Source organism: Macaca thibetana, chromosome 4 (assembly GCF_024542745.1).
Source record: "Macaca thibetana thibetana isolate TM-01 chromosome 4, ASM2454274v1, whole genome shotgun sequence".
In the NCBI taxonomy this organism is placed as follows: domain Eukaryota; kingdom Metazoa; phylum Chordata; class Mammalia; order Primates; family Cercopithecidae; genus Macaca; species Macaca thibetana.
Genome location: NC_065581.1, coordinates 105,834,471 through 105,862,436, shown reverse-complemented (window position 1 = coordinate 105,862,436; position 27,966 = coordinate 105,834,471). Strand labels below are relative to the sequence as shown.

The following is a 27,966-nucleotide window of genomic DNA, read 5'->3' as shown; positions in this document are numbered from 1 at the left end:
TCAGTTGAAGTTCTTGCAGACAAACCCGCTGGGAATGGTGCCGTGGTCCTGGAAAGTTCTCCCCGGGCTCCGCAGCGCCAGATTGCTGGGGTGTGAGATCGTGATGGATGACAAGTGATAGGGCACCTTGCACATAGCCAGGCTGCAATCCAGAGAGGCCACGGGCAGACTCATCTCGCGTTGTGCAGTGATAGCCACGTTCTGAATGGGAGAGTCACAAGTGTCCTGGCTTCTAGTGAAGTCCTCGTTAGATAACTGGCATGAAAGTGCTGATATGAATAAATTGTGAATAGCTAAATTTGATGTTTAGTTCCTCAGTTGGAAGAATAGTACTTAATTTGTATGAAAGTTGTTAGACGATGTGAATTTCCTTTAAGAATTTTAAGAGCTGTATATTAGGGCTGTGGAAGTAGCAGGTTTATTTATTTTTGGTTTTGTTTTTTACATTATGTGGGGAGGTGTTGGCTTCCAAAGTTAAAGTCCGTAGTGCTGAATTAGAGGGAGGAATATGGGGAAAAATGTTTTCAACACAATGGAACTTTCATACATGGAAGATGATTAGGAAGTCATGATTACTTCCCGTGGTTGAGAAATACGAACTTTATGCATTTACTATTGTTTATTTTAAAATAATGTCCTCTTCATTTAGAAAGTTTGTGTGTATAAATCATATTTAAATCATATTTACCTTTCAGCCTTGCATATGGAGTTCTAAGAGTGCTAATTTGGTTATTCACAGTTTTTTACCTACCAAAACTCTGAATAGAAAAAGATTTTTAACCCATAAAGCAATGTGTGGTACCTGAAGCCTGTTTTAAATGGAATCATCCAACATTGACGCTGAGATGGCGAGTAATGAAAGAAGGATCAGGCCAAATTTCAGCCCTCTCACTGGATAGTTTATAGGACAGTGGGAAGCCCAGGTTTTCTTTTTGATTTTGCTATAGATTCCAGTATCTGAATTCAGGAAGGTTTGTGGAGTGGCTACCATGTACATGGCTAAGCTAGGTGGGAATGTTTCTTCATCTCTTCTACTCATTTACAGCATCAACTAACAATCTCCTGGAGAGAGTGAAGATATAGAGTGGCTCAACTATGCATGTGATTTGTAAAACGCATTTAAACATTGAGTTTAAACGCATTTCTCTTAAGAAATGCTGTGATTTAGTTACTGCATGGGTTTCTGTTTAGGATTCTGTGAAGCATTTCAGTATTACCAAAAGCCTTACAGAAATTGTACATTTGTCTGTAGTTGAGACTGCATGGAATATGTAATTAAAATGTCAAATTTTTAAAATTTGGCTGAGATAGTGTTAATTTAGTTTCTAAATTCTAACATACTAATTTTTTTGTGGTAAAATGTGCGTGCCATAAAATTTATCACCCTGGTTGGGTGGGGTGGCTCACGCCTATAATCCCAGTACTTTGGGGGGCTGAGGCAGGTGGATCCCTTTAGGCCAGGGGTTCGAGACCAGCCTGGCCAACATGGTGAAACCCTGTCTGTACTAAAAATACAAAAATTAACCACTCATTGTGGCACACACCTGTAATCCCAGCTACCTGAGAGGCAGAGGTGAAAGAATTGCTTGAACCTGGGAGGCTGAGGTTGCTGTAAGGTTGCAGTGAGCAGAGGTTGCACCACTGCACTCCAGCCTAGATGACACAGTGAAACTCTGTCTCAAAGAAAAAGAAAAAAAATTTTAAGTGTATGGTTCAGTGGCATTAAGTACATTCATGTTGTCATGCAACCATCACTTCTGTCTAGAACTTTGTTCAGATTCCCAAACTGAAACTCCAGACCTGTTAAACCCAAACTCCTTGTTTTCCCCTCCCTGCATCCCTTGGAACTCACCCCTCTATTTTCTTTTTTTGTTTGTTTGTTTTTGAGATGGAGTCTCACTCTGTTGCCCAGGCTGGAGTACAGTGGCCGGATCTCAGCTCACTGCAAGCTCCGCCTCCCAGGTTCACGCCATTGTCCTGCCTCAGCCTCCCGAGTAGCTGGGACTACAGGCCCCCGCCACCTAGCCTGGCTAGTTTTTTGTATTTTTAGTAGAGACGGGGTTTCACCGTGTTAGCCAGGATGGTCTCGATCTCCTGACCTCATGATCCGCCCGTCTCGGCCTCCCAAAGTGCTGGGATTACAGGCTTGAGCCACCACGCCCGGCCTCAGCCCTCTATTTTCTATCTCTACGAATTTGACGACTCTAGGTACCTCATATAAGTGGAATCACACAGTAATTGCCCTTTCATGACTGGCTTATTTCACTTAGCATGATGTCCTCCGGGTTCATCCATGTTATAGCATATGTCAGCATTTGCATCCTTTTGTTCTTGCTGTTGTTTATAGAGACAAGGTCTCATTATGTTGCCCAGGCTGGTCTTGAACTCTTGGGCTCAAGCAGTCCTCCCAGCTAGGCCTCCCGAAGTGCCCGGTTTACAGGCATGAGCCACCACGCCCAGCCGAATTCCCATCCTTCTGAAAACTGAATAATATCCCGTTGTATGTATATACCACATTTTGTTGATAAACGTTTTACATTTTTGTATACTAAGTGTTAGTAACTGTGGTACTTCATGATGATCAGGAACCTTGTATTTGACCTTAGTGAAAAGACCATGAGGCAATGATCAGGAACTCTGACTAGAAGTTATAGAACACTTGTTTTATTAAAACAAATTTAATTAAATGAGTTAAAACAAATTAGTTATATAATGCATAGAAACTCTTTAAAATAAGGATCCATGGGGAATAAAACCAATAAGTGTGTTAAATCCTTGGTGGGTCCTATCACTTCCCTTCTATGTGGATGATGACATTTACAGCACATCTTTCTGAAGTTGCGACTGATGCAGATGTTGTCGTTTTAATTCCAGCTAATGTTACAGTGGTGGTATATTTCGCTGAATGGAAAGGTATATTCATTTACAGGACTCCTTTAAAATTCAATAAATCTTAAAGGGAAATATAGGTAAATGTTAATAGAATTCCAGTATGGGAAAAGTCTTTCTAAGCTTAACACCAAATAGAAACCTATAAAGTAAAAGATTTGACAGCAGTTTTTACAGCGTATGTTATTTTCAGTGTCTGTATAGTGAAGAATGGCAGGAGCAAAAAGACAAATGACAAACTGGAAAAATATGTGCAACATATATTAAGCATCTCAATTTATATAGAGCCATAAAAATCAATGAGAAAAAGATGAACAGTTCATTAGAAAAATGGGCTAAGGACATGAACAGATCTTTTTTTCTTTACATTTCAACTTTTTATCATGGAAATCTTTTTTTTCTTGTGGCCATTCATTTAGTTAAGTGAAGAACGTCAATGTATTAAGAAGGTCCCTCTTTATCACATGATATTTCTTAGCAGATATTTTGGAATGCTCAGAAGATTCCACTTCCAGTCACCTAAGGCCTCCTAAGACATAATTTAAAGTGGGACTTGAACAGAAGTGTCTTCAGACTCTAACTGAAATAGTAGAAGTAGTTTCTGTTTAAATCCTGGAAAACCTTAGATAAGGTTTGTGAAACTGAAAAAAGATCAAATCAGCACACACAGATAAAGGATACAACAGATACCAAGATGGGTAAATGCCCGATTTTTTTTTTTTTTTTTTTTGAGATAGGGTCTTGCTCCGTCACCCAGGCTGGAGTGCAATGGCCCCATCTCGGCTCACTGCAAGCTCCACTTCCCAGGTTCAAGCAATTCTCCTGCCTCAGCCACTTGAGTAGCTGGGACTACAGGTACATGCCACCACACCCAGCTAATTTTTGTATGTTTAGTAGAGACAGGGTTTCACTGTGTTGGCTAGTTTGGTCTTGAACTCCTGACCTCGTGATCCACCCGCCTTGGCCTCCCAAAGTGCTGGGATTGATTACAGGCGTGAGCCACCACGCCTGGCCGTATTTTCAGTCCTTATAATCTGTACAAAGCTATGAGGCAACCAGCAGACCGTATCTCACTAGGCAGACTTTGAGGAAGATGTTTCCCATTTGAAATACAAGAAATTATTTATGAAAATAAGGAGATGAAGAGGGAGAAGTTCTGTGCTGCTTGCTGTATTTACCTTTATTATATTCCTTTTTTTTTTTGAGACGGAGTCTCGCTCCTGTCTGGAGTGCAGGAGCCGGATCTCAGCTCACTGCAAGCTCTGCCTCCCGGGTTCACGTCATTCTCCTGCCTCAGTCTCCCGAGTAGCTGGGACTACAGGTGCCCGCCACCACACCCCGCTAATTTTTTTGTATTTTTAGTGGAGACGGGGTTTCACTGTGTTAGCCAGGATGGTCTCGATCTCCTGACCTCATGATCCACCTGCCTCTGCCTCCCAAAGTGCTGGGATTACAGGCGTGAGCCACCGCGCCCAGCCTGCTGTTTCTTTTTTTGTTGCTGGAGCCCCTGCAGGTTTCTGGTGTCTTGGGGGTATGATGTTACTTGTAGAGGCAGATAGTGTCGCTGCACTGCCAGGTTCTGGGGAGGTGGGTGGGCTGCTCACAGTTTTACTGGCATCCAGTTCAGATGAAGCTCCTGCAGTTGCACCCTGGGTCCCTTTTCCAATCTGATCCTTCTTTTTACCTTTCCTTCTTCCCCAGATAGAAAGAACATTCTCGCGTTGGCAGCCATCTTTCTGGATCTGGGGTAACTTTTGGGTCATAAATCTTTTTTTTTTTTTTTTTTTTTTGAGACGGAGTCTCGCTCTGTCACCCAGGATGGAGTGCAGTGGCCGGATCTCAGCTCACTGCAAGCTCCGACTCCCGGGTTTACGCCATTCTCCTGCCTCAGCCTCCCGAGTAGCTGGGACTACAGGCGCCCGCCACCTCGCCCGGCTAGTTTTTTGTATTTTTTTAGTAGAGACGGGGTTTCACCGTGTTAGCCAGGATGGTCTCGATCTCCTGACCTTGTGATCCGCCCGCCTCGGCCTCCCAAAGTGCTGGGATTACAGGCTTGAGCCACCGCGCCCGGCCCATAATTCTTAGGCAGTTTTGCTTTGTTTTTCTTTTTCAAAGCTCCCTTTCCTTGTTCCTTTGGTTGACTATCTCTAGTAACTTTTCCACCCTTCCAAATGTACGTGGCACCAGGAGAATTTTCAAGAGCCTCAACATCTACTTTTAGAGACATGCTATCTAATGATGGCAAGTGTTTACTAAGAGCTTTGCCTTTCTCTGGATCTACAAGTGAGTAAGCAGAAATAAGCCATGCCAGGGTGTGAATATCTTTTGGATTTTGTTTCCATAGCTGTTCTAGGTCACTAATTGCCTCCTCCTCCTGCCCATATTTGAGCTTGAAGTTTGCAGCTTCTCTTATCAAGGACAAATGAGCAGGAGATTTGGGCTGATGGTTTTGATACCACCGGATAGCTTGTGTGAAGACATCAGTGGTACTATTAATATCTTCTTTGTGGCAATACATGGTCGCTAATGCAGACCCCATGCCTGGCTTCTGCTTTAACTCCTCTATGCTTCTCAATATTAGACATGCTAAGAAATAGTCTCCTGAGAAATTTTCAACTGTGCCATGGTCAGCTTAATTTCATCTGCATTTTCTTGATGCTGATCTGAAAATTCCTGAAGCAGCTCTATTGCTTTTGTGTGCTGCTTTTCACACAGAGCTGGGCGGCTTGGATTAACATAGGTAAGAGATGCTGGGGACTGTGAGACTGTAAACAGGCAGATATTTTGAGGCAGTGTTTGGCCTGGTTTGTGTACATAGCAAGTAATGCCTTGTTTAATTTCTTTTTTTTTTTTTTTTTTTTTTTTTTGAGACGGTGTCTCGCTCTGTCACCCAAGCTGGAGTGCAGTGGTGTGACCTCGGCTCATTGCAACCTCTACCTCCCCGGTTCAAGCGATTCTTCTGCCTCAGCCTCCCGAATAGCCGGGACTACAGGCATGCGCCATCATGCCCGGCTAATTTTTGTATTTTTAGTAGAGACGGGGTTTCACCATATTGGCCAGGCTGGTCTCGAACTCCTGACCTTGTGATCTGCCTGCCTCCTCCTCCCAAAGTGCTGGGGTTACAGGCATGAGCCACCACGCCCGGCCAGCTTTGTTAAATTCTATAGCTTGTTGTTGTTTCTTGGAAAGCTTAAACCCTACTCTTTCCGCATTTGTTAATTTCACTTTTTTCTTGGAGTCAAAGACATTTTGGTCCTTGTTAATGGTAATGATGTTATTTGCAATTACAGTTAGTAACCGCACATCGGTTGGTTTTAGTTTTATTATTTGATTGTAAAGTTGCAAAGCCTCCTCAGTTTGACCCTGAAGCTGCAGGATATAGGCCATCTGACCATGAATGATGGCCAGTCCTGCCTGTGGGTCTTCCTCAGTCCCATCAGTGTCTTCTGATAATGAATGGTGGCAAAGACCTTCAGCTTTTCCTAGGATTTTCATGGCCTGGTTCAGCTGGCCATGGATCAGTGCGCATGCAGTGTTGTAGCACAGCTCATGTGTGCCTTCTTGGAAGCCCAGGCTCTCTGGAGCCACTTTTTCCCCGTTGCTTTGAGCTGCAACAAATGCTGAAGGGTTTGTTTTCCTCTCCTCATCATAATCATCGTGGGAGTTTCAGACGAGATCTCTTCATGCTGCTAAGCATTCATCATAGCATTCCAAACGGTATAACACTGGTCCATAAAGCTCCTTCAGTTTGTCTGTCTGCTGGTTGGCACTTTCTGTTGTCTTCAAGGCATTCTCAATTCTGTTCAGCCTGTACTAGCAATACGCCTTTTCAAAGGAGAGAGAGTTAATTGGCTAACAGTTTGGTGCGAGTATTGATGACATTCAAGGCTTCCCTGAAACTTCCATTCTGGATAAGGCATACCACTTTACAGTGCAGGCCAGTTACATCATCTTTGTTGATCTGCAGTATCTTATTGACAGTCTTGAGAGTGCTCATGAGGTTGCCGTTCTGGCCTTACCAGTTTGTTTCACTCCAAAGTGCAGGCACTGAAACTCCACCCCACTGCTCACTGTCGCCCAGGCTGGAGTGCAGTGGCACGATCTCGGCTCGCTGCAACCTCCACCTCCCGGGTTCAAGCGATTCTCCTTGCCTCAGCTTCCCAAGTAGCTGGGATTACAGGTGCCCGCCACAACACCCGGCTAATTTTTTTTTTTTTTTTTTTTTTTTTTGAGACGGGGTCTCGCTCTGTCACCCAGGCTGGAGTGCAGTGGCCGGATCTCAGCTCACTGCAAGCTCCGCCTCCCGGGTTCACGCCATTCTCCTGCTTCAGCCTCTCAAGTAGCTGGAACTACAGGCGCCCACCACCTCGCCCAACAAATTTCTTTTTTTTTTTTTTGTATTTTCAGTAGAGACGGGGTTTCACCGTGTTAACCAGGATGGTCTCCATCTCCTGACCTCATGATCCGCCTGCCTTGGCCTCCCAAAGTGCTGGGATTACAGGCGTGAACCACCGCACCCGCACCCCCTTGGATTATTTTAAAGCAAATCAAGCTGTCATATAATTTTGTCTGTAAATATTTTAGTAGATGTCTCTAAAAGAAAAAGACCCCTTAAAATACTTACAATACTATTTTCTTACCTTAAAAATTTTTTTCTTAGTATCATCAAATATCCAATGAATACTCCTTGACTGCAGTATATATTTGTGTGTGTGTGTGTGTGGGCGTGTACGTTTCTGTGTGTTTACATCATATCATATATATTTATATATATATGATTGATTGAATTAAGATCCAAATAAGGTCCATACATTGCAATTGGATGGTTTAAAATCTCTTTTAACCTATAAGTTCTCTTTTTTTTTTTCTTTGCAAGTTGTTATTAAAGAAACTGAATTTTACTCTTTGCATCCTTATAATGTAAAATATGTTCTTTTATTTCTTGTGTTTCCTATACATTAGTAGTTCATTGTAGAGCCTTAATCAAAAGAATCCAATTTTATTTTTTTGTGAGGGCAGGATTATTTTCATCAGGAAGTCTGATTTCTTTCTTTTTGTGAATTAGCAACCATTCTTGAATGTTAACTTGGTCCATGAGTTCAGGAGGGATTACAATGTGGTTACATCCTATCATTTAGTTATTAGCTGAAATATATATTTGTGTATGTGTGTGTGTGTGTGTAGAAATTCTCCTTTGTCAATTATTTGGTTACCTTGAGGTATAGAGTATATAGAAAGGGTGTGAAAAGTGTCTGATTATTTCCCTTGATTTACCAGTTTTGAAAGTTATGATTTGGCCCCCTAGCATCCTCTGGTGGTGGTGGTGGATGAGGGTTTTTAATTTTAATTTTTTCGCATAACATTATGAACTCCTGTTTTAGCATATGTGGTGTGTTTCAGTCCATTGCAGTTACTGTCCTTTTGATGCTCAAATTGCCCCCTCTTTGGGCAGTGGAGGCTTATTTAGGTTGGCCCCTGAGTCCTTCTGACGTATCTCTAGTAATCTCAGAGCTTCCTTGCTTTATGGTATGATGAGATGTTTCAGGTTCATCCTGTATACTTTCTGTTTCAGACATGGAATCAGAGCAGACCGTTTTTAAAAGAAAAAAAAAGGAAAATTAAATGTGCAATAAACAAAATGTTCAGTTTTACTAGTCATTAAATAAATAGAATTCAGAGCAAAAGTAGATACCATTTGTTATGGACTGTGTGTTTGAGCCCCGCCACCCCCCTTCATATGTTGAAGTCCTAAGTCCCAGTATGATGGTATTTGGAAGTGGGGTCTGTAGGAGGTAATTAAGGTTAGATGAAGTCATGAGTGTGGCGGTCCTCATATGGGATTAGTGTCCTTAGAAGAAGAGACAATCAGAATGTTTGCTTTTTCTCTCCCCATGTGAGCACACAGCAGGATGGCAGCTGCCTACAAGCCAGGAGAAAAAGCCTCAGAATGAAACCTACCTTACTGGTACCTTGATCTTAGACTTTTAGCCTCCAGAACTTCAAGAAATAGATTCCTGTTGTGGCCGGGCATGGTGGCTCATGCCTGTAGTCCTAGCACTTTGGGAGGCTGAGGTGAGAGGATCACTTGAGCACAGGAGTTTGAGACCAGCCTGGGCAACATAGTGAGACTTTGTCTCTATTTGTTTATTTTTTATTTAAATAATAATAATTTAAAAACCCGTAAAATAAACATAAAATAAATTTCTGTTGTTTAAGCCACTCAGTCTGTGGCTTTATGGCAGCCTGAGCAGACTAAGACAGTATTTTTTAATGATTATGTTGGCAATATAATTTAGACAGAATTTTTTTATTTTTTTGGAGACAGGGTCTCACTTTGTCACCCAGGCTGGAGTGCAGTGGTGCAATCATGCTTACTGCAGCATGGCCTCCCAGGTTCAAGCAATCCTCCTCCTTTAGCCTCCTGAGTAACTGGGACTACAGGCATATATCACCGTACCTGGCCAATTAAATTTTTTTTTTTTTTTGTAGAGATGAAGTCTTACAATGTTGCTCAGGCTGGTCTTGAACTCCTGGGCTCAAGGGATCCTCCTGCCTTGGCCTCCTGAAGTGTTGGGGTTACAGGTGTGAGCCACCGCACCTGGCCTAGACCCAGTTTAGACCTTTATGGATTTGAAGTGATTTGGTAAAGTTTAATATACGGTATCACGTTATGATGACTTCTGCTGTTCCTTCTCTTGGTAATCTTATTATTTGGGCATCTCCTGTTGGGGAATGCGAATGATAAGGATGATGGTAATTCTCGGTGCTGGTGCAGATGAAGGGAGGTATGTCCTCTCAGCCTAAATAAACATTGATGCACTCATTCCAGATAGCTGCTGTTATATATCACAATGCAAAGTGTGCATAGCCATCTACCCAGAAAGTCCACATTTAGTAGGAATTTATCCTGAAGAAATAATAGGAAATGTTAGAACAGATATGTGTGCATAGTAAAGAACAGCAAATAACCTTAGATAAGGAATGATTTAGATAGATTATATTATCTTCCTTGCATGCAGCCGTTGAAAGTGATGACATGCGTTTATAGTAACCAATCCGGAAAGATACCCATAATATATTATTGAGTGAAAAAGATGGGTTCCATAAACATAGGCACAGCACTTAGAAACATATAGGCACAGAAGATGCTGAACAACTAGGCTTTGAAGGCTGAGCTCAGGGGAGCTTCAGAAACCACCTGATAGATGTTTGTTTAGGTCACCATGGTCTCAAAGACCGCACCAACTGCTTTAATTCTCCTGTCATAAGATTCACATTTCCTGGACTGAGCATATGATTGACCTTGGGTAATTTGCCTACCCCTTGCGGGGGGTGTGTGTGTGGGTGTGTGTGTGTGTATACTGCTCTCAATTGACATTTCCATAAAGACCATATAGAATGTGAACGGACTCACAAGGAGAGTTGAGGTTATTTTAACCAAAGAAAGGGGAAGACATGCCAGGAAGACAAGGAGATAGATGCTCACTACCTATTTAGCTAAAATTATATACATTCTGGGTGGCTCTTGCCTGTAATCCCAGCACTTTGGGAGGCCGAGGCGGGCGGATCACAAGGTCAGGAGATCGAGACCATCCTGGCTAACACGGTGAAAGCCCGTCTCTACTAAAAATACAAAAAATTAGCCGGGCGTGGTGGCAGGTGCCTGTAGTCCCAGCTACTCAGGAGGCTGAGGCAGGAGAATGGCGTGAACCCAGGAGGCGGAGTTGGCAGTGAGCCGAGATCGCACCACTGCATTCCAGCATAGGCGACAGAGCGAGACTCTGTCTCAAAAAAAAAAAAAAAAAAATTAAATACATTCTTTGCTCAGAAACATTAATCACCACATCTCCATAAAATTACTGCAAACTCTGATAAATATGTGCTTTCTTTTCCCTTTAACCATCTCTTTAACATGTTAGGATCTATACCAGTGAGTCAGCTCTACTTGGTTTCTTGCTTTCATAGAAAATAGTTGGTGAAAATTAAAATTTTGAATTCATGAATTTAAAAAATTACGCCCTTTTTCCTTTTAAATATGGCTAATTTAGAATCATATTTTTTCTAATGTAAGTAGAAATAACAGTCTCTATACTTACGTGGTGTCAAGGATACTCACACGTGAGAGAAAGAGTATTTTAAGAATAGAATTGAGATGTAGTGTTTATGGAAAGCTCCAACAGTAATGGTGTGCTAGGTTATAGAGTGTAGGAAATTGTTCTGTAGGTATGCAGAGGTGCTGTGCAGAGGATATAGATTTATTTGAACATCTTTCTCACTGTTATTTTTAATGAGAAACACAATTAGAGTCAAAATGAATTTGAGAGAGCTTTGCAAAAGATACACACTATAATGTAAGATACTGATTTCTCACTTTTTAAAAATTAAAGATTCAATTTAGACTGTAATGGATGGGAAAGGATTTGGAAACACATTACATGGGGTATTATGTTATTACCATTATTTCTACTGTTTCTTCCTTTTGTAGTTTTAACAGGTATCCCAGTTTGTAATGGGCATGTTAGATCCCCTGGGATAAAGTGCCTGTACTGTCTGATCTATTAACGTCTGGTTAAGTCTAAGAAGTTGATCCTTTACGTCAATCATGGTTTTTTTTTTTGTTTTTTTTTTTTTTTTTTTTTTTTTTTTTTTGAGACGGAGTCTTGCTCTGTCGCCGGGGCTGGAGTACAGTGGCCGGATCTCAGCTCACTGCAAGCTCCGCCTCCCGGGTTTACGCCATTCTCCTGCCTCAGCCTCCCAAGTAGCTGGGACTACAGGCGCCCGTCACCTCGCCCGGCTAGTTTTTTGTATTTTTTTAGTAGAGAAGGGGTTTCACCGTGTTAGCCAGGATGGTCTCGATCTCCTGACCTCGTGATCCGCCCGTCTCGGCCTCCCAAAGTGCTGGGATTACAGGCTTGAGCCACCGCGCCCGGCCAATCATGGTTTATGAAAGATTTTTATGAAAGATTTTTTAAGATTTTTATGAAAGAAAGCTATGAAGTCTTAATAGCTTTCATTTGTATGTTTCAACTATTGATCCAGCTGGTTACTAGTTGGGACACTACATTCTGAAGACTCATTTGTATCTGCTTTCCAAAACTGTTGCTCAGCAAGTTTGAATTTTACGTAAATGTTAATAGACTGTTGTCACTGGGTTCAGAATTTTTTCATCCTACTGGATGTTTCTTTTATTAGTTTCTTGTCAAGGACAAAAGGAAGATTAGTTTAAACTTCTTGAGTCAGTTATACCTCTGATTTGTGTGTGTGTGAATAATTTTCAGTTCCAGTTAGGGAAGTCAAGAGTTTTGTGTAGAAAACTCTTAGAGGACCATGGTATTCTCCCCTGCAACTGTGCCTTTCCACTATCTTTGGCTATTAAGAGTGTGTTTACCTCCATGGGGAAATGCACATCATTGTTAGCAGCAGCTATGGCAAAATGGTAGTGTCAGAGATTCTCAGACAACACACTGAGCTGTTAGTGCTGGCGCAGTTTTAATATTCATGAACAGTTGATCAGCAGTGATGTCACTAGAGGCTGAGAAAATATACAGGATTATCTTTACACGTAATCAGTTTCTTAAGCTTCAGATGACCCTCTTAGCCCCAAAACCGGAGGCACAAATTCAGCTCCAGTGGTTAGAATATCAAGACCTACATCACAAGAAGTCAGGCTTATGCTGTGCCCACAAAACCCATCAGCCAAAGCTGACATTTTCAGCAGAGTTACTGTTTAGAGTTGTTAAATAATCAGAAAATTTAACTGTATGTTAACAGTCAGATTAGAGAATGCAATTTAAAATGTGATGCCTGGCCGTGCATGGTGGCTCATGCCTGTAATCCCAGCATTTTGGGAGACTGAGTCGGGAGGATCATTTGAATCCAGGAGTTGGAGACCAGCCTGGACAACAGAGCCAGGCCTGGTCTTTTACAGATAATGAAAAAATTAGCCGGGCATGGTGGTGCACCTGTGTCCCCGCTATTCGGAGGCCTGAGGTGGGATGATCGCTTGAGTCTGGGGAGGTCGAGGCTGCAGTGAGCCATGATTGCACCACTGCACTCTAGCCTGGGTGACAGAGCGAGACCTAGTCTCCAAAATAAATAAATAAATAAATAAATAAATAAATAAACAGTGATGCTTGGATTTAATGTATCTGAGAGAAAGGTTTAAAGAGGTTGGGTTGCTCAGGCATGGTGGCTCACACCTGTAATTCCAGCATATTGGGAGGCTTAGGTGGAAGGATTGCTTGAACCCAGGAGTTGGAGACCAGCCTGGGCAACATAGGTAGACCTACTTCATCTCCACAAATAATTAAAAAATTAGCCAGGTGTGGTGGCATGTGCCTGTGGTCCCAGCTAGGTGGGAGGATCACTTGAGCCCAGGGAGGTCAAAGCTGGGTGACAGAGTGAGACCCTGTCTCAAAAAAGAGGTTGGGTCATAGGAGAAATCCGTAAGATGAATGCGGTTGACACTGAGGTCACCTTTTCGAGGCCTTACAAGTAATTTGAGCCTTTTCCATTTTTATTCTTGTCATATTTTCCCATGAAATGAGAAACTGAGTCTTATGTTTCATATGTAAAAACTACTTTTTTGAGTTAATTTTCTGTTGCCTGAATAATGAAATAAATAATCTAATATTTGAAATGCTTGGGGGTAATACACAATAACTCTTAATAAAAGAAAGCTCACATTTTATTATCTTATTCCATTAGTAATTATTTTTAATACTGGGACAGAAGTAAGAATGAAAGTGGCACACATTGTGTTTTGTCTTTTTACCCAGCTTTGCCTGTGAGGGACTCGGGAATAAATTAGGTAGTGTAGGATTGGGATGCTGCCCAGAATCTATCTGTTGTAGCTTACTCTAATGCATCAGTTCCCAACGTTTTTGGATTTATGACATTCTATTTGTGTTTAATTTTGCATTTCCCTCCTCACAACTTCAATGGCTGTGACAGCCAGGTCTGTGTTATCAGTGGAGAGCAAAGTGCTGATAGGAACTCCACAAATTATCTCTCTCATTCAGTTTTGTCTTAATTACATCAACCTTTAATTTTAATGATCACTTTCAGACTTTTCTGGACCATTAACAACCTGCTCAATTACATTGCTATACAGAATATGTTTATTTAAAGTTTTTGACCAATTAAAATGCCTTGAAAATTTTTGTGATATGGTATAAAAAGTAGTCAATGGGCGGGGCGCAATGGCTCACACTTGTAATCCCAGCACTTTGGGAGGCCGAGGTGGGTGGATCACGAGGTCAGGAGATCGAGACCGTCGTGGCTGACACGATGAAACCCCGTCTCTACTAAAAATACAAAACAAAACAAAAAATTAGCTGGGCGTGGTGGCGGGCGCCTGTAGTCCCAGTTTCTTGGGAGGCTGAGACAGGAGAATGGCGTGAACCCAGGAGGCAGAGCTTGCAGTGAGCTGAGATCGCGCCACTGCACTCCAGCCTGGGCGACAGAGCGAGACTCCATCCCCCCCCCCCAAAAAAAAATGTAGTCAATGATAGTGAGTGAGAATTGTATTTTACGTGCATTTTTTTTTTTTTTTTTTTTTTTTTTTTTTTTTTTTTTTGAGACGGAGTCTCGCTGTGTCGCCCAGGCTGGAGTGCAGTGGCCGGATCTCAGCTCACTGCAAGCTCTGCCTCCCGGGTTTTTACGCCATTCTCCTGCCTCAGCCTCCCGAGTAGCCGGGACTACAGGCGCCCGCCACCTCGCCCGGCTAGTTTTTTGTATTTTTTAGTAGAGACGGGGTTTCACCGTGTTAGCCAGGATGGTCTCGAACTCCTGACCTCGTGATCCGCCCGTCTCGGCCTCCCAAAGTGCTGGGATTACAGGCTTGAGCCACCGCGCCTGGCCTTACGTGCATTTTTGTGATATTAAGTATCATTTGGTCCCTCTTAGGCTAAAACTGCTTCTTTTTTTGAGATGGAGTCTTGCTTCGTCACCCAGACTGGAGTACAGTGGCACAGTCATAGCTCACTGCACCTCGATTTCCCTGGCTCAAGTGATCCTTCCACCTCGGCCTCCCAAAGTGCTGGGATTAAATACATGAGCCACCATGCCTGGTCATAATGCGTTTCTTTTCTTTTTTCTTTTTTCTTTTTTTTTGAGACGGAGTCTCATTCTGTCGCCAGGCTGGAGTGCAGAGGCACAATCTCGGCTCACTGCAACCTCTGCCCCCCAAGTTCAAGTGATTTTGTCTCAGCCTCCCAAGTAGCTGGGACTACAGGCGCCTGCCACCACACCCAGCTAACTTTTGTACTTTTAGTAGAGACTGGGTTTCACCATGTTGGCCAGGATGGTCTCGATCTCTTGACCTCATGATCCGCCCGCTTTGGCCTCCCAAAGTGCTGGGGTTGATTACAGGCGTGAGCCACCATACCCAGCCCCAGAATGCTTTTCTTTACAGAGATACATAGAAGCAATAATGTTTATGAGATGCTTTGAAATCAGCTTTCTGTAAATTTATTGTAAAATAAAGAAGTCTCAAGGTTGACCATATGATTCAGAAATGGTAGGAGTATTGTTCTTAATTCTGAGAGCCTTGGGATACCACATTTTTTCTTCCCTTTCTTAGTGTTTCACAAATACCTTGGCTGACTGATGCTCATATAAATGGAATCTCCTTGGCTGTCCTTCACTCATGTTTAGAAAGAAAAATGGCATGTGATTTTACTAATAGGGAATTGATCTGTTACTCTGATGCATACAAGACAGCCAAAACTTGGGAGATAAGGCAAGCACTATCAGGTGAATGATACCAATGATCTGTGGAGGTCAGTTTAAGCCAATGACTTCACCCTTCTAATTTTCATCAGTTATTCATTATTTATTACCAAACCTTTCACTAGATTGTTAATGACTAGCAGAATTGGTTTCGCTCCTTTGGTGTTGAGTAGTAAAGTGGACCCCAGATGAGATGTTCCAAGAAGGAGGCAGACAGGGGAGGCTGGGCTCATTCACAAATTAGATCACAAAAGAGCCCCAAGAAGTTAAGATCTGGTTAATTCCTTTCTCTTCATTTTGTGTCTACCTGACCTTAAGTACTGTCTGTTACCACATAATATTATTTTGAGAAGCAGACTATTAATATTTTATAGCATGGGTTTATCTAATGTTGTTGGAAGATTGTTAATCAGCTGGGATGCATACCTTCAGCTACTGAATTTTTAGTTTGATGGTTTAATACGGTCGTACTCTTCTGTGTGAAAAATATTTTGTTTCTTGGCTTCTGTATTCATGTGTGGAACTTCATTGTCATGTGAGATTTATAACCTTCTGCCTCTTAATTCTTAATGTAACATAACTAATATTTTTAACATGATTCTAACTTAGACTTAATATAAACTATTTTTTATATATAGGGACATTTGAAAGAAGTACACTCTTCTAATTCTCTGGTGTCCTTATACATTTAAAAACACACAGAAATGACAATAAAAAAATTCCTGAGATAGATTGGCTTTAATGTAAACTGCTGAGTTATAGGTAACTGTATTTTATTTTAAAAGATGCTTTTTCTTTGGATATGTGAGTCTTTCTAAAAATCCAGGTAAATGGGGCTCCAGGTGGGAAATGACTGCTCACCTGCATTGAAGCTTTTCCACTTCCCTCTTCTGGTGCTGATTGACTGGTGCTGAAATTTGAGTCTAGTTTTGACAGTGCGGAGTCTTTGCACTCCTTAGTCTTTTCTCAGGACCCCCACTTCTGGCTTGACCAGATCACTATCGTAGGTACCAAGTAGCTAAGCTCGACATACTGAGCTCAAAGAGGAAAGGTTTTACATTCTAGAAGATTTTGGTTAGGAATGGTCAGATTAAACAGAGGTTAGCTGCACTGAAGCCCTGCTTTCTCTAGCAGAACTCTCAGGCTGCAGAGAACCCAAGGAATTGGATGGTTGGGACGAAACATGTAGTTGAAGGAGATTTTGAATGTGAGTTTGGACGGTTTTGAAATGTGTGAAGCAGTTGTAGCAGATAGAGCATCTAGGCCTGTAGCCTTTTGTTTTTTTAAGTTTATGGAGTTTACTGTGTTACTGTTTTCACCTCTTACGTGTATACATATTTTTCATGGTTGGTTGCCTTGTAACTCTATGTTCACGACATATTTTGATGTGTACAAGTTTATTCTATGTAGTCAAACCTGTCGACCTTTTTTCTATTGTTTCTACTTTGATGATTTGCTTAGAAAGTCTATTTCTCATGGAATTTTTTTTCTTTTTTTTTCTTGAGTGGATGTTGGGTATTTTTAATTTTTTTTAATAAGCTTTTATTTATTTACGTTTTTAGATGGAGTCTTGCTCTGTCACCCAGGCTGGAATACAGTGGCATGATCTCAGCTCACTGCAGCCTTCGCTTCCTGGGTTCAAGTGATTCTCCTGCCTCCGCCTCCTAAGTAACTGGGCCTGCAGGCATGCACCATCACACCCAGCTAATTTTTGTATTTTTAGTAGAGATGTGGTTTTGTCATGTTGGTCAGGCTGGTCTCGAACTCCTGACCTTAGGTGATCTGCCTGCCTCGGCCCCCCAAATGCTGGGATTATAGGTGTGAGCCACTGCATCCGGCCATAAGCTTTTTATTTTGGAATAATTTTGAATTTATAGAAAAGGTAAAAATATAGTAGAGTTCCCATATAGCCTTATCTCAGCTTCCTCTAATATTAGCATTTAATCTTTTTTTCTTTTTTTTTTTTTTTTGAGATGGAGTCTTGCTCTGTTGCCAGGCTGAGTGCAGTGGTGCAGTCTCGGCTCGCTGCAACCTCTGCCTCAAGTGAGAGGTGATTCTCAAGTTCAAGTGATTCTCCTGTCTCAGCCTCCCAAGTAGCTGGGACTACAGGTGTGCACCACCACACCCAGCTAGTTTTTGTATTTTCAGTAGAGATGAGGTTTCACCATGTTGGCTAGGATGGTCTCGATCTCTTGACCTTGTGATCTGCCCGCTTTGGCCTCCCAAAGTCCTGGGATTACAGGCGTGAACCACCACGCCCGGCCAGCATCTTGCATAACTACTAGAGCATTTGTCAAAACTAAGAAATTAACATTGGTACATTATTATTATTTGAACACCAGACTTCTTTCAGATTTTGCCAGTTTTTTCTTTTTTTTCCCTTATTTTAATGAAAGCAAGTTTATTAAGGAAGTAAAGAAACAAAAGAACGGTCACTCCGTAGGCAGAGCAGCCTGTTTTTTTCACTAATGTACTTTTTCCAGGGTACCACATTGGATTTAGATGGGGTAGGTTTTTCTATCCATGTTTGTATAGAACTTTACAGCTTTACAATTCAGAGTCCTTTCACACACATACGGTAATTTAGATGGAAAATAATCTTGGGCATTGTCTCATTAGACACATCTGCTCCATGAAGCTTACGTGTTGGCAGAGGTGCTGCTCTGTATGTGTGAGGCCACAAGAAACTTGGGCATAGAAATCCCATTCAAATTGTCAGTCCCTGCTTCTATTTTCCATTATTTGTTCATCTTAATTCCCTGTGATGTTTTGCTCTCACTCTGCTGTCTTGTTCTTCTTTTGCCTGGACCTGAGTGGAAAATTAGGATATGTTGTTGCTGATTTTTAAGTCTAGGAGAGAAAGTCACCCTCATTGTGAGGAATAACGTATTCCTACACATCAGTCTCCAGGATCTAGGTGCGAGGCATGACCAGTCTTCCAACTTTATTGCCTAGACAAGACATGTTGCCTGGATAAAACGCGTGTCTTACTCTTCAGATAGGTTTGAAAATCTGTGTGGCCTGCTATCCTGTCTCTGCCTTGCTGTAAGTGGACACAGATGAAACTAAGAGATGGAGAGGGCAGGCGGGGAATTAGGCAGAGCAGGCTGCACGTTGGGTGGCTTCATGTCAGGTGCACTGCCTGGTCAAACTATCATTAGAAGGGAGGCCTTAAATGCCTCTGGATTTATTATCTTGTGGCTTCTCAGCTTACACCTGTTAATGTTAATGACCTGAGTTTTCTCATGGGTGACCAGTAGTAGCTTCTATTTGTGCATTCAAATAATCTTCCCTCTTTCTAACTAAAACACTTTTTTTGATTTTCTCAACATTTTCTGACCTATAAAACACCACTGCCCTGCCTTTCCATATAGAAGATAGAATCTGGGCCGGGCGCGGTGGCTCAAGCCTGTAATCCCAGCACTTTGGGAGGCCGAGACAGGTGGATCACGAGGTCAGGAGATCAAGACCATCCTGGCTAACACGGTGAAACCCCATCTCTACTAAAAAATACAAAAAAAAAACTAGCCGGGCGAGGTGGCGGGCGCCTGTAGTCCCAGCTACTTGGGAGGCTGAGGCAGGAGAATGGCGTAAACCCGGGAGGCGGAGCTTGCAGTGAGCTGAGATCCGGCCACTGCACTCCAGCCTGGGCGACAGAGCCAGACTCCCTCTCAAAAAAAAAAAAAAAAAAAAAAAAAAAAAGAAGATAGAATCTGCCAGGCACGGTGGCTCATGCCTTTAATCCCAGCACTTTGGGAGGCCAAGGTGGGCGGATCACCTGAGATCAGGAGTTCGAGACCAGGCTGGCCAACATGGCGAAACCCCGCCTCTACTAAAAACAGAAAAATTATTAGCTGGGCATGGTGGTGGACACCTGTAATCGCAGCTACTCGGGAGGCTGAGACAGGGAGAATTGCTTGAACCCAGGAGGCAGAGGTTGCAGTGAGCTGAGATCGCCCCACTGTACTCCAACCTGGGTGACAGAGCAGGACTCCGTCTCAAAAAAAAAAAAAAAAGAAAAACAGTGAGAATCTGATTATTATGCATGCCTATGGAGGAGGGGTCAAGGAAAGAGTGGAGAAGGGAATCCTGGTTTTGGCCTCCAACCAAATCATTAGTAAATTGATGGAGACAGAGTCTTGCTCTGTGGCCCAGGCTGGAGTGCAAAGGCATGATCTTGGCTCACTGCAACCTCCGCCTTCTGGGTTTAAATGATTCTCATGACTCAGCCTCCCGAATAGCTGGGATTACAGGAATGTGCCACCATGCCCGGCTAATTTTTGTATTTTTAGTAGAGATGGGGTTTCGCCATGGTGGCCAGGCTGGTCTCGAACTCCTGACTTCAAGTGATCTACTGGCCTTGGCCTCCGAAAGTGCTGGGATTACAAGCGAGAGCCACTACGCCCAGCCCCCCAGAAACACCATTTTTAAGGTAGATGTCCATTAGTAGATTACACATACTTCAGTTTGATCAGATAAGAGTGTTGGCCTTTTCTCCAAGGAGTTTTTCTCAATGGTTTGTGACTTTTTCCATTGTAAGTAATAATCATTGCTTACTTATGTTTAACACCTAGTTTACAAAGTATTTTTCCACATATGCCATTTCATTTGGTCTTCACAGCAACCTTGCACAATATGTCAGCACATATTTTCATATTTTGTGAGAAAACTAAGGCTGAGATTTGCCTGTAGTCATAAGATGTTAAGCAGAAGTCTTGAGACTTGAGTCTGCGTCTCCTGATTAAAAACTCTGTGTCCTGGCCAGGTGCCCTGGCTCACGCTTGTAATCCCAGCACTTTGGGAGGTTGAGGTGGGTAGATCACCTGAGGCCGGGAGTTCCAGACCAGCCTGGCCAACATGGTGAAACCCTGTCTCTACTAAAAGTACAAAAATTAGCTGGGCGTGGTGGTGGGCGCCTGTAGTACCAGCTACTCAGGAGGCTGAGTCAGGAGTATCGCTTGAACCCAGGAGGCGGAAGTTGCAGTGAGCTGAGATTGCACCACTGCACTCCAGCCTGGGTGACAGAGTGAAACTCTGTCTCTGAAACAAAACAAAACAAAAACAACAAAAAAACTCTGTGTCCCTTCTCTTACTCCCTCACTCCCACCCTGTGGCCTCCCCTCTGCATTGGTCCTGTCATGTTTATGGATCCCCTGCAGGTGATGCTGGTGGGGCTTTCTCTTGGCAGTTGTAGACACTATTGGGGACCAGAGCGTGTACCCCAAATGGATAACTGGCAGACTCTGTCGATTGCACGTCTAATGTTCTTTCTTCCCTTCTAAGTAGAATTGGAATTTTGTTTAGAGAGCCTCTTGTCCTCTGTGTGACTCTGGGGAAGGTGATCTTATCCCTAGCACTGGGGTAAATCCTGACTGGTTTCAGCTAGTCGCATGGGTCCCATTCTCCATACGTGATGACTGTAGGGGTGAGCCAGAGACCTAGTTCTGGTCAATGAGATTAGTGGGAGGTCTGTCCAGAGGTTCTGGAAAACTCAGCCTTACAGCAACAACACTAGGAAAGGTGGCCTTTTCTTCCTCTGAAAGTTGTCATGTCTGGGTGTGGTGCCTGGAACAGTTACAGTTGTTTTGCTGCTGGTCTGAGCATGAAGCCAACATCTGGGAGAGGACTGAGCCAAGCCAACAGCAGAGAGAACTCTGCAGAGCCCTGGTGCACCATGCCTGGCACCCACTCACCTTGGACTTGTTCTGTGAAATAAATTTTCTTATTGTTTATGCCAATTTAAGTTAGGATTATCTGTTACTTGCAACCCAAGATGTGCTAACTGATGCAATAGCTTTCATTCATTTCCTCATTGCATGAAGGAGAAGTACAGGGTATAAAGGCAGAATTGATCTAGTCAGAAGGTCAGAGGTGGCTTCCTTGGGGAAATACAGAGCCCTTGGTGGGAGAGATCCCTTTTCTTGCTGGGCCTTGTGTGCCACATTTAAGGATTTTGGTCTTTATTGCAAGAGCAGAGCCTCTTATTAGTTTAAGTACTGGGCTATTGCATGAATGCAGTGAACTCTTACTACTTAAAGTAACTCTCTAGTTACTTAAGCTACTCCTGCTAAAGAACACTTTGGGCCGGGCGCGGTGGCTCAAGCCTGTAATCCCAGCACTTTGGGAGGCCGAGACGGGCGGATCACGAGGTCAGGAGATCGAGACCATCCTGGCTAACACAGTGAAACCCCGTCTCTACTAAAAAAAAATACAAAAAACTAGCCGGGCGAGGTGGCGGGCGCCTGTAGTCCCAGCTACTCGGGAGGCTGAGGCAGGAGAATGGCGTGAACCCGGGAGACGGAGCTTGCAGTGAGCCGAGATCCGGCCACTGCACTCCAGCCTGGGCGACAGAGCGAGACTCCGTCTCCAGAAAAAAAAAAAAAAAAAAAAAAAAAAAAAAAAAAAAAAAAAAAAAAAAAGAACACCTTGGCTTAACATTCCAGAGTTGAGTTTGATTTGCTGAGCAGGCAAGGAACAGTCAGTGGTTAAGGCTCTGGTGATTAGTAGGTGTGTCCAGAAAGCACAGGAGAGCATCTTTGCTTGGAATCTGATGAAGTGAACAGCCCAGATTGTTTTCTTTTTTCTTTGCCAGTGCATGTATGTGTGTATGTGTTTCTTTTTTTTTTTTTTTTTTTGAGACGGAGTCTCGCTCTGTCGCCCAGGCCGGAGTGCAGTGGCCAGATCTCAGCTCACTGCAAGCTCCGCCTCCCGGGTTCACACCCTTCTCCTGCCTCAGCCTCCCGAGTAGCTGGGACTACAGGCGTCCGCCACATCACCCGGCTAGTTTTTTGTATTTATTAGTAGAGACGAGGTTTCACCGTGTTAGCCAGGATGGTCTCGATCTCCTGACCTCGTGATCCACACGTCTTGGCCTCCCAAAGTGCTGGGATTACAGGCTTGAGCCACCGCGCCCGGCCTTTTTTTTTTTTTTTTTTTGAGACGGAGTCTTGCTCTGTCACCCAGGCTGAAGTGCAGTGGCCGGATCTCAGCTCACTGCAAGCTCCGCCTCCCGGGTTTACGCCATTCTCCTGCCTCAGCCTCCCGAGTAGCTGGGACTACAGGCGCCCGCCACCGCGCCCGGCTAGTTTTTTTTTGTATTTTTAGTAGAGACAGGGTTTCACCGTGTTAGCCAGGATGGTCTCGATCTCCTGACCTCGTGATCCGCCCGTCTCGGCCTCCCAAAGTGCTGGGATTACAGGCTTGAGCCACCGCGCCCGGCCATGTGTATGTGTTTCTGTATGTGTGTGTATGTATAAACTGTGATATGTGTGTATATGTGGTATGTATACTCACATGTACACACACACAGGCAGCTTTCATGTTTTCTACTTTAAGGGTAACTTGTGAACAGCCTGTTGTTCTCTAAGTCTTTGATCAATTAAATAAAAAAGTTGCAGCCAAGAAACCAAGAAACCTGTTAGCAGTTATAAAAACAAGATTGGTGGTCTTATTGTAAATACAATTTTGAGAATGTATTAATATGTCTGAAATTGAACTTTTTAGCATTTCCAAAAGTTTTCCTCCAGATTTGATAATAAGATCTGCTCTCACTCTTATACATACGGATGTATTAGCAAAACTGGATTACATCCCAGTGTAATCAGGCAGGGAACCTGTCTGAACCATATAGTGGAACTGCAATGAGAAGCTACAGTATTCTTGTAATTATATTAGGACGTGATGTGGTCCCTCCCTATGTTTATTAATTAGTGGAGTTGTAATGAGCCTTCCCCCCTGTGCTTTTAAGGATGCTGATCAGTGGGCATCCAGGTAGGATTTTAGTTGTGTTTGGGAGCCTTCTGTGTAAAGGTGGGAGGGATTGGTGTTTCAGGTGGCAGCAGGTGAGCCTCCTGCCAAGTTGGCATAATGGGAACAGGACTCTTCTGAGCTGCCATCTGTTTGTGGCTGATAGGAAACCAGCAGTGATTTCTGAGGAGTGAGAAACTGTTCCATTTATGTTGAAATATTTAGGCTGGGCATGGTGGCTCACGCCTGTAATCCCAGCACTTTGGGAGGGTGAGGCAGGAGGATCACTAGGTCAGGAGATCGAGATCATCCTGGTTAACACGGTGAAGCCCCATCTCTACTAAAAATACAAAAAAAATTAGCCGCGGGTGGTGGCGGGCGCCTGTAGTGCCAGCTACTCGGGAGGCTGAGGCAGGAGAATGGTGTGAACCCAGGAGGCGGAGCTTGTAGTAAGCCGAGATAGCGCCACTGCACTCCAGCCTGGGCGACAGAGCAAGACTCCATCTCAAAAAAAAAAAAAAAAAAAAAAAAAAAATTTAGAAATTAGTAATGTTAAGACTGTGCTGATCAGGTGTTAGTAGGTTGGAGAAAATGGACTGTGGAGTGAGTTTTTGTTGTTACTAATTTCAGAAGATGCCTACTTTGTTTGACAACCCCTGCCCCCTCTCCCTCCCAAAAAACGAAAAGCCAGGACTCTTTTCGTTTCTGCCCACCCAGACTTACCACTCAGGTCAGCCTCAGCTCTGTACTGAGTTGCCTTAGGCCAGGGAACACGTTATTTATACGACTGTCACATGTACACTGCCTGTGGTGTATTTGCAATGCAGGGGATTCAGTCTGTCTCAAACTCTTATGATGTGTCTTTTTAAAAAACTGTGATAAAATATACATAACAAAATGTATTATTGTAATCATTTTTCAATGTACAGTTCAGAGCCATGAAGCAACATTTATATTGTGCTGCTGCCATGGTGTGTCATGTTTCAACCAGGTGCTTTGACGTACTTTAAAAATAGCAGACGCTTCTTCTGTATGGTGAATCATCAGCATGTTTTCTCTAACGTGATGTCCCTTTGGTTTTGCAGCTTGCATTTACTTCTTTCCTGTAGGAGTTGATTAGGTGAATGGAGGTGCTGTGTCCACATTTCTTCTGGGTCTGATTTGCTGCCCTTGCAGCTGGGGAAGCTGTACCCTCCATGTATGTTGTCTTTGATGGTATCCTGAAAACTTTGCTTTGTCTCCCCCGTATTATACTCTCAAAGCAGCGGTATGAAATAGAGAACAACTCATTTTCCCTTTAACCTAGCATTAGTTGGTAGGTTGGCTGGAGGAATTAGTCTGTGGCCCAAGGGCCTACCAGAAAGTTGCTGTGGAGCCCTGCAGTGGCCTGGTGTGGAGCGGCGCGTTAGGGTTATGTGGTCTAAGCCCTGCCACGGGAGCAGGTTCCAAGGGGTGGCTGATCTCTTTCTGGCTCTAGGACTCTGCTGGGTTCAGTCAACCACCTGTAGATTTCTGTCTTGCCTCTTTCAAAACAATCAGCGGAAAGAACTGTAGAACCCTCTGTTAGTCAGGGGATTCTTGGTTACTGGTGAAAGAGACTTAACTAACACAAAAAAAGGGAATTCAGTGGAAGGATTCTGGGCTGTCTACGGAATCCAGGCCAGGAGCCAGGGATTGGGCTAGGATGCTGCATGGATGGGGCCAGGAGGACACACACTCGCTCTCTTCTCTTCTGCCTCTTTCCCAGCTGTCAGCTCCCTGTGTTTCTGAGTTATTCCTTTTCCATCATGGACCAGCATCCTCTGCTTCTCGGTTCAGGTGGCAGAACCTGGCTGCCAGCCCCATGTTTTTCATATTATGACCCAGGTGTCCAGAGAGAGATTATTTTCTTTGTGTTCCAGAATTTCCAGGGAAGAGCTGATGAGTTGGTGTAGAAAATGGTGACTTCCATGGTAACGGTGGGAGGATGGAAGCCATTAAGGTAGTCATTGAGGTTCAGCAGAAGGTCCATCCTTGTTGCAGTTTATAAAAATGTTAGAGACACCACTCCAACAGTTAAAAAATAGGAAAGGACGCGGGCTGTGAAAGCTCCGAAGCCTTGCATTAAAATTTAAAGCAAAACAAGGCTGGGCACAGTGGCTCACACCTGTAATCCGAGCACTTTGGGAGCCCAAGGCGGGCGGATCATCTGAGGTCGGGAGTTCGAGACCAGCCTGACTAACAGGGAGAAACCCCATCTCTACTAAAAATACAAAATTAGCCGGGCATAGTGGTGCATGCCTGTAATCCCAGCTACTCAGGAAAGCTGAGGCAGGAGAATAGCTTGAATCTGGGAGGCGGAGGTTGCGGTGAGCCCAGATTGTGCCTCTGCATTCCAGCCTGGGCAACAAGAGCGAAACTCTGTTTCAAAGAAAAAGCAAAACAAAACAATCAAATCTGATTAAACTAAATTAAAACAAAATGCTGCCATCACCAGGGCTAACAAAAAATCCTGCAAGATTGAAGATTTGAACCTGCTGAACAAATTTGGAAGCTGCTTTTTGTAAAATCAAAGTTCTTTTTTAGTAAAATAAATTATAGCTTATATTCATATCAGCATTATTTGAGCTCAGAGAATTGTGACCAAAGTTTAACCAAGCAGGGTAGTTTGACATGTGATATATTTACCTGAAACACAGAATAAATAAAATATTCTAAATTTACCAGGCACAGTAGCTCATGCCTGTAATCCCAGCACTTTGGGAAGCTGAGGTGGGTGGATCACCTGAGGTCAGGAGTTCGAGAACAGCCTGACCAATATGGTGAAACCCCGTCTCTACTAAAAATATAAAAAGTAGCTGAGCGTGGTGGCACGCACCTGTAATCCCAGCTACTCGGGAGGCTGAGACAGGAGAATCGCTTGAACCCAGGAGGCAGACGTTGCAGTGAGCCGAGGTTGCACCATTGCACTCGAGCCTGGGCAACAGAGTGAGACTCTGTCTCAAAAAAAAAAACTAAATTTAATAATATTTTAAATGCACAAGGAGATCTTTCTGTTAGAAGGCCCTTTTCTAAAATCTACTAATTTCATATTATAATTTGAACTTTCACTTAAATCAGTGTGTGCCAGTGGATCTGTCCTCCCTTGCTGTCATTGTGTCTCATCAGGGTCACTGATTCATGGGTAGATCACATACTCCACTGACTTCTGAGGTTATGAAAAATAGCTGTTCCCCTTATAGTTGTTTGGTTATGCACGTAGATATCCTGTATGATTTTGAGAACTCTATGGAATTCAGTTGGGATTGAATCCTATGTGTGAATTGTGAACCTGTATGCAGTAATCCAAGGTGAATTGAAAGCATCATTTAATTATTGCAATTTTGAACCACTATTGACTAAAAATCAGAACAGTGGCTAAGAGATCATAATGCTTTGACACCAGTTCTCTAACACCAGCTGGGTTCAACTTGGTTCTGATACTAACCGCCTGAACTGGATGTCAGACATGAGGGCTTATCTCTGCAAGGCTGCTCTCATGGCAGATACCAGTTGCAAGTCTTCAGGCTACCTGCACTTCTGACCAACTGGCTGTACATTTGGGGATTCCACCACCTTGTCAGGTTTGATAATTTGCTAAAACAACTCACAGAAATCACAGAAGACGGTTTTATGATAAAGGATACAACTCAGGAACAGCCAAATGGAAGAGACACATAGGGCAAGACCTGGGAGGGTCCTGGATGCTGAGCTCCCATGCCCTCGCCCCATGGAGTCAGAGTGCATCACCCTTCTGGCACATCCATGTATTCATCAACCAGGAAGCTCTTTGAGCTCGGGTGTTTATCGTGTCGGTGTCTTATGACATCACTGGTCATGTGATTGAGCTCAGTCTCCAGCCCCTCTTCTTCCCAGAGGTCAGGGGTGGGAATGAAAGTTCCAGCCCTCTAATCACATGCTTGGTCTTTCTGGAATGGCCAGCCCATCCCTTGAAATGTTCTAAGGGCCCACCCTCTGTCACCTCATCAGTGCAGACTCAGATGTGGTCAAAAGTGGCTCTTCACAGATAACAAAAGACACTCCTGTCACCCAGAACATTCTAAGAGTTTTAGGAGCTCTGTGCCAGGAACAAGGGCAAAACCCAGATATATTCTTTCTGCCACATCCATGATTTAGATAAAACTTGGATTCTTGGGCCGGGCGCAGTGGCTCACGCCTGTAATCCCAGCACTTTGGGAGGCCGAGGCGGGCGGATCACAAGGTCAGGAGATCGAGACCACGGTGAAACCCCGTCTCTACTAAAAATACAAAAAATTAGCCGGGCGCGGTTGTGGGCGCCTGTAGTCCCAGCTACTTGGGAGGCTGAGGCAGGAGAATGGCGTGAACCCGGGAGGCGGAGCTTGCAGTGAGCCGAGATCGCGCCACTGCACTCCAGCCTGGGCGACAGAGCGAGACTCCGTCTCAAACAAAACAAAACAAAACAAAACAAAAACTTGGATTCTTGCAGGAAGTTTCTGAGGATATTAAGGTGTTCATAGTGTTTAAGCTTTCTGCATAAGGATGACAGAAGGAGATCCCCTAAGCGGAGTGAGGGGAGAAGAGGGATTTGGATAGAGCTCT

At 43.6% G+C, this 27,966-nt stretch overlaps 1 protein-coding gene and 1 pseudogene across 1 annotated transcript in view; one reads left to right on the top strand and one right to left on the bottom strand.

The window, feature by feature from the left end:
- Positions 1–27,224, bottom strand: LOC126953430 (signal recognition particle subunit SRP72-like; annotated as a pseudogene).
- TULP4 (TUB like protein 4) overlaps positions 1–27,966 on the top strand; it is a 290,010-nt gene that overhangs the window by 1,290 nt on the left and 260,754 nt on the right. The window lies entirely within an intron of this gene.